Here is a 6,316-nt window from a genome sequence, read left to right as displayed (position 1 = left end):
GTGTATTTTTATTGATTGTACGCAAGCTGTGTGCTCGGCTCAAGGCTACGCCGATGCTTTAAAATGTTACAAAACCGAATTGAGCCCATGGCAATGACGCCTTAAAGCTCAAAAGCAACCTGTCCAGCTGTCTGCTTCAGTGCATATGAATCTGAATCTGAATCTGAATCTGTGTGTGGCCATTCAAGGTCGCAGTTTGTGTTTTTGCGGTCACACTGACAAAATGTCACAAACAGCAACCTAGAAACAAAGTGAAAAACCAACAACAACAGCAACAACAACAACATTGTCAAGAGATATTAAAGTCACAACAACAACAACTGCAATAACAGCAGTGAATTATTATCAACAGCAGCCTGCAAGAAGCCAAATTAAAGTAAGCTTAGCAAGAAAATAAATCAACTAAAATAAACTAAGTGCTCTGAGTAAAAGTCTAATCAGAAAAATCGAATTTCTCGACGTTGCAAAAGCAAAGACAACGAAGGCAACGACTGTTTGCCTCGGGAGCAGCAACACTGAAACAAACTCTGTTGTCTACAAGTTTATCTTTTAGTTTACTGTGAGACACACACACATACACACATACGAATTGCTCGTAAGTAAATGCCAAGCAGCCTTAAGCCGGCTATAGTAGCAGCACAAAAACAACAGCAACAGCAACAACAACAACAAGAACAACAACATTGTGTCATTGAGTCTGTGCACACAGACACAAACAGGTCATGTGGCTGCCACGTTTTGTGGCACAATGTACTGGAAGCATCATCAGCTGCATTATACATATATCTTACGTATTGAATTCTCTATTTTCTTGTTTTTATTGGATCTGCTTATTGTTGTTTTTTTCGTGACCAGCCTGACATAGTTTAACGCTGATGTTCGTTTTGGACTAAGCTAACATAAAAAATTGTAAAATTGCTTACGATATGAGGTCAAAGTGCGCTTGAGTTTATTGTTTCTTTGTAAATGAACCTTACGATAGGCTTAAAGCTTGGATGAGCGCAGTTGACAGTCTGCCAAAAATAAAATGATATGGCTGAAAAAAAAACTGGTTAGCTGCTTGGCATTAATTACATTAGGCAACAACCAATAAACTTTGAAGATGGGCTTTTCATTTTGCAATGAATTTGGGCCTGTCTTCATTTGCACACAAAAAGGATAAAATTCATAAGAATTTCAGCTTCAGTCTTTTATAAGAAAATGTATCTGTCTTGGTCAAACAGTAACTTGCTGCTGTTTAGCTAAATACATCATCTTTATATAACAAACAATCAATTGTAATTATCGCTACTGTAAATATTTATCTCGGACCAGTGTGTGCGTTAACTTTTGAGAAAAAGGTTTATTTTTTCACTCTCTAAGACTATTGCCCAGAAAAGTAATTCGTAAAATTAGTTTGAAAGTGAAGTGTTGCTACCTAAACTCAAATATGTGCTCAGACAAAGTGTTGCGGCTTTCATTAATTGCAAGGCGAGAAAAAAATGAATAATTTAGGCACTTCTGTGGTTGAAATACTAATTTTAAAATAATTTCCATTTCATGTGGATAATTTTGGTAGCCAATAAATATTAAAGTTATGTAAACACTTTAATTTTGTTCAGTCTTACTTGTTAGAGAGCAAACTATGCAGCTCAACTAAATGTTGCCGCCTGCGGAACTATTTGCAGTTCAAGCCAAATCAAACAATCCAAAAGCTGTAATGAAAAAATAATAAAAGCAAACGTTGGAGAAGCTTCAATATTTATTTGCAAATATTTGGGTAAATTTATACAATTTTATACTATAATTATTTTACTTAGGGAAGCTAATGAAAATCTTAATAATGAGTTTTTCAAGTAACAAATTTATTCGGAGCATTTTTGTGCAACAATTAAACTAAGTCAAAAAATATTCGGCTTCAAGTTAATAATTTCCAAGTGCTTTAAATTTGTTTATGTATTATTAATAAATGACTTAAATGCGTTGTAAACTTACGCAAGCAAATCTGCATTGTTTGAAGTTTCTGTGCGCTTTACCTTCAGCTGTGTACATAATATGCCAATTGTTTATCAATTGATTACGCAAACTTGGCATGCGGACCATTCAAATTCAGCACCTGGCCCGCATTTAGCTGTGAACTGTTTGCCCGCATGCTCATTTCACACACACACTCAAGACAACAGAATGCATTTGCTCTTAAGTAAACACACACACACTCAGACATACATGTCTGTCTGGATATCTGTCTGACTGTCTTTGTATGTGTGTGTATGGCTTATTCCTTGTATAGGCAATACATAACTTGGCTCGTTGTAGTAACGAATTTATTGTTTTGCAGTTTTGGAATGCATAAAATGTTAGAATGTTGTATAAAAGTAACGCTCGGCCTTGGGGTCTCTCTCTCTATCTCTCTCTCTCTCTCTTAGCATAAACACTTAATTTATGCCCTGAGTCAAGTCTATAAGGCACTTTTGTGTGCGCCTGCGGCTTGCATTGCTGATAAATCATAGGGCACGAGTGTTTTCGGTTTCCGCCCACCGTTTGCGCACTTCTTGGTCTGCTGCTGGCCCCTGCAGATTTGCCGTCTGATTTATCAAAGTGTAGGAACAAAAAAACACGTTACGTTCACGCACACATAAGCACACATCGGATATACATGTTTGTGTGTGTGTGTGTGTGTGTATTTATGCTTTGCTGACATCAGCTGTTTGGTTAGCTAAGGGCTTAGATTTCGGCCTGACCTCGTTATTGTGCTAGGCAGCAAAAAAAACCTCAAAAGACAACCACAGCAACTAGAACAACAACAACAACAACGACAACAACAGTAATAGTAGCAGTAGCAGTAACAAGAATGACAACGAACAGAATATGTTGTCCAATGCACAAATATTTGTCGTAATGCGTTGCACAAACAGAGGAGGTGGCGGTGGGTTCATGTTTAACGTAAGCACATAATGCATAACTCATACGCAACGTGGGCAAAACTTGTTTGATGTTTGCTTTTAGGGCATATGACAAAGTTTCTTAGCACGCCGCCATTAAATATGCAAAATTAGCCAAACGGACACACATCTCAAGCCATGCATTATTTATTTAAATGAACATAAAGTATGGACGGCCAGTGGTAGCAATTTTTAAAAATAAAGCTGTGGGCAGAATGTCAAAAAGATGCTTAAATTTGGATTTAAAAAGCTGACAAGAAGCTGCTTGACATTCACAAAAAAAAAATGTTATTATTAAATTAATTTTATTATCTATTTTCTTATTTATGCTGTCAACAGTTTTATTTGTCACTAAGATACAAATTGAAATTCAATTTATAATTCTTTTTTAATATAACATAACATTATTATGTTAAGCATTAGTTTTTGGTGCGAAATATTTTATTTTTAAATCCATTACTAAATGGATCCCTTTGAAAAAAGTCTGATTCGTATGCAGTTGGGCTTAAGCTTATACTACGAATTTGTTATATTCACTGTTGAAAATCCAATTGAAATGGGAACTGTGTCAAATATAAATATTTATTGCATACACACAGGCGCATTTAATCAATAGTCAACTAAGCCGCACTACGTTTTTCCCAACTAAAAAGTTATAAATATGCGCAATAAATATTTTTCCTTTATTTATACTATGTATGCAGAGCTAATGCCATATGCACATTTCAATCTCACGACAAACTCTCTCGTTGATTTATGTGCCAGTTTCGTTCTTTTATTCCTTTACTTTACTTTTTTTCAGTGCTTTAGCTGTAGCTGTAGCTGTGCAGCTCTGTAGCAACGCTAACTAGTTTTTGAGAGTTGTGCAGCAGCATTTTACTCCAATTAAATTTTCATGCCATATGAGCAACAACAACAAACAATCGCAACAGCAACAACAACAGCAGCAACAAACAACAAACAACAATTTAAAATGGAGAGTGGCATACAAACGTGGCGCTATTTTCAATTTCCGTTGCACAAAAAGCCGGCAAGGAATGTGATTCTTTCTTTTTTTTCGTAACACAATTTCACATTGAAATATATGGGGCTTAGGCGAGAGCCAGGCTGTAGGCGGGTATGCCAAGCTGACAGACAGACAGTCAGTGAGTCACATGCATGCTGCAGGTTTGCGTGTGTGTGTGTGTGAGTCGCCGAGGTACACGGCACTTGGCATAGAAAATTGTTGACGACTAAAAACAACAAAACAGCAAAGCATAGAATAGAATAACGAGCCGGCGAACTGACTGACTGACTGACTGACTGACAGTCTGTCTGACTGCCTGCCCGCCTGACAGTTCAAGTCAAATGGCCTTTTATTGAGATTTAAGCATTTGGGTCACTTCCGAATTGTGTTTGTGTAACTAAGAGGCGGACGCTAGGGCTGGGCTTTATTTTTTCGTTCATTCTGTTTTGGATGCCATTGCCGTGCGTTTAAATATTAAAAAACCTTGTACCAAAGCGTTTTGTCTGCTCTGCACATTTAAAACAAGCAGAAAAAAACTGAAAAGCAAAATCAATAAAAGGAGAGCGCCACACAGAGTTGAAGGCTAAATGTGTGGCGTGCAACAACAAAAACAACAACAACGGCAAAATAGTTTTGTCTGTGCATGCAACAAACGCTGCAAACCAATCAAGCTTTGCTTTTTTCGCTGGTCAAGCAAACAATGATTTTTTATTGAAGCCCTAAAAGTAAATGCATGTAATGTAAACAAGCGTGGCAACTATTTTACTATCATGTAGTAGCTAAACTTGCGCTGTCAGTGCTCAAATTTATGCATGTTCTGGCATTTGCATTTTTTTGGGAGCCACTTGCTGCTCATTAAATATGCCTTTGTTACCCACACAGTTGAACAGGCCCGCACATGCATTTGCATGTCAATATTAACTATCAACTTGTTCTCTGCCCTTCATTTGAACAAACTTTGGCTGTACTGCTGCCTCGAACTTTTGTAGGCAATGTTTTATTGGCTTTCGCTTTTTAAATGGCCCCACTTGCTCACCCCCTCGCCACAGAGTCTTCTATGCTGCTGCTCTTTTTGGCCGTGGCGTGTGCGAGTTTAATATATCGTCGACGACTATATGATATACGAGTACATAACTCGTACTACTATGAGTGTGTGTGTGTGTGTGTGCCACTGCTCTCTTTGCCTTGCATGTTGAAAATTGTTTGGGTGGCTGGGTGGCACATAAACTCGGCTAAAACAAATTACATACGAGCTCAAGGCCGCAGCGGCGGTCAGGCTGGAAGTTTTTTTTTGCTTGCTGCTTGGCCTTTTGCTCGTTTGCAATTATATTGTAAAACATGCGGGGCTTTTGGGCCACTCGACACCCGCACTAATGAAAAATGCTGGCCAAAGCTTTGCCTTGCCAGTTGCCATTTACAATTCGGCCAGTGCATGTTTTCATAAATAATTAAAATTGCGCTTTGAGCAGCCAGCGAGCGAACGAGCGAGTGAGCGAGTGAGCGACTGAGCGAGTGAAAATGGCTCAGGGTCGCCGCTAATTAGTTGCATATTTCATTTGAGCTTTGTGCACGCTTCTACTCTGTCAAAGAGTCAGTTTGACGGAAGCGGATGCATGAAATTTGCATTTGAGGGGCTACAGCAATGTGTGCCAGCTGGACTTGGAGTAGTTTCCTGACCAGACATGTGACAACTTAATGCAATTGCTATGGCGACTCTATTGACTTGTGGTTGATTTTCAATTTACGTGCAATTCCATTCTAAATATTTATGGCTTAGTCTTACTTTTCGCTCAATTTTCTGTTGCTATCAATTTGAGTTCAGCTCGAAATTGAACTGTGCCCATTGCAAGCCCATAGGATTGCTATTGTTGCTGTGCCAACCAACCAACCAGCCAACCAACCATGTTACGTGTGTGCTGTGCTCTGTTTACGTGGCTTCGACTTTGGCTTCGGCTTCATGTCTGCTGTTGCATTGCTGTCCCTTTTCGCAGTCGCATCTTTTATAATATTTTATTTTCTTTTCTTTTTATTTTATATAACGACTCACAATCCATTTCATTTCCTTGCTGCGAAACTTTAGCAGTTACACATTTATATATATATATATATATAGAAACGTAGTCTATATGCTGCAACAGCTTGGCTGTTGTCCCAAAAGCCGAGCATCAATTTGATCAGCTTGGCGCCAGTCTTTAATATGTTTTCGCTGTTTCCTTTGCGCTCTTGTTGCCTTTGGTAAACTTCAAAGTAGTTATTGTCTTCTTTTTTTGGCGTCTTCCTTTTTGCTTGTTACACGCCATTTAGGTTCACTTTGCATATTCATAGCGAGACCACCCAAATATTGTATAGTTGCCAATATCACTTATAATTATTTACGTATACGTATGCA

General features: G+C 38.3%; 1 protein-coding gene across 1 annotated transcript in view; it reads left to right on the top strand.

The window, feature by feature from the left end:
* Positions 1-266: 266 nt before the first annotated feature.
* The window catches only part of LOC108598326 (CG32206), a 60,029-nt gene continuing 53,979 nt past the window's right edge, over positions 267-6,316 (top strand). Inside the window, exon 1 of the mRNA XM_033293596.1 lies at positions 267-376. The gene's annotated coding sequence lies outside the window, so the exon portion shown is untranslated. The remainder of the gene's footprint in view (positions 377-6,316) is intronic.

This window comes from Drosophila busckii, chromosome 3L, assembly GCF_011750605.1.
Source record: "Drosophila busckii strain San Diego stock center, stock number 13000-0081.31 chromosome 3L, ASM1175060v1, whole genome shotgun sequence".
Taxonomy (NCBI): Eukaryota; Metazoa; Arthropoda; class Insecta; order Diptera; family Drosophilidae; genus Drosophila; species Drosophila busckii.
This window is presented reverse-complemented; position numbering and strand designations above follow the sequence as displayed.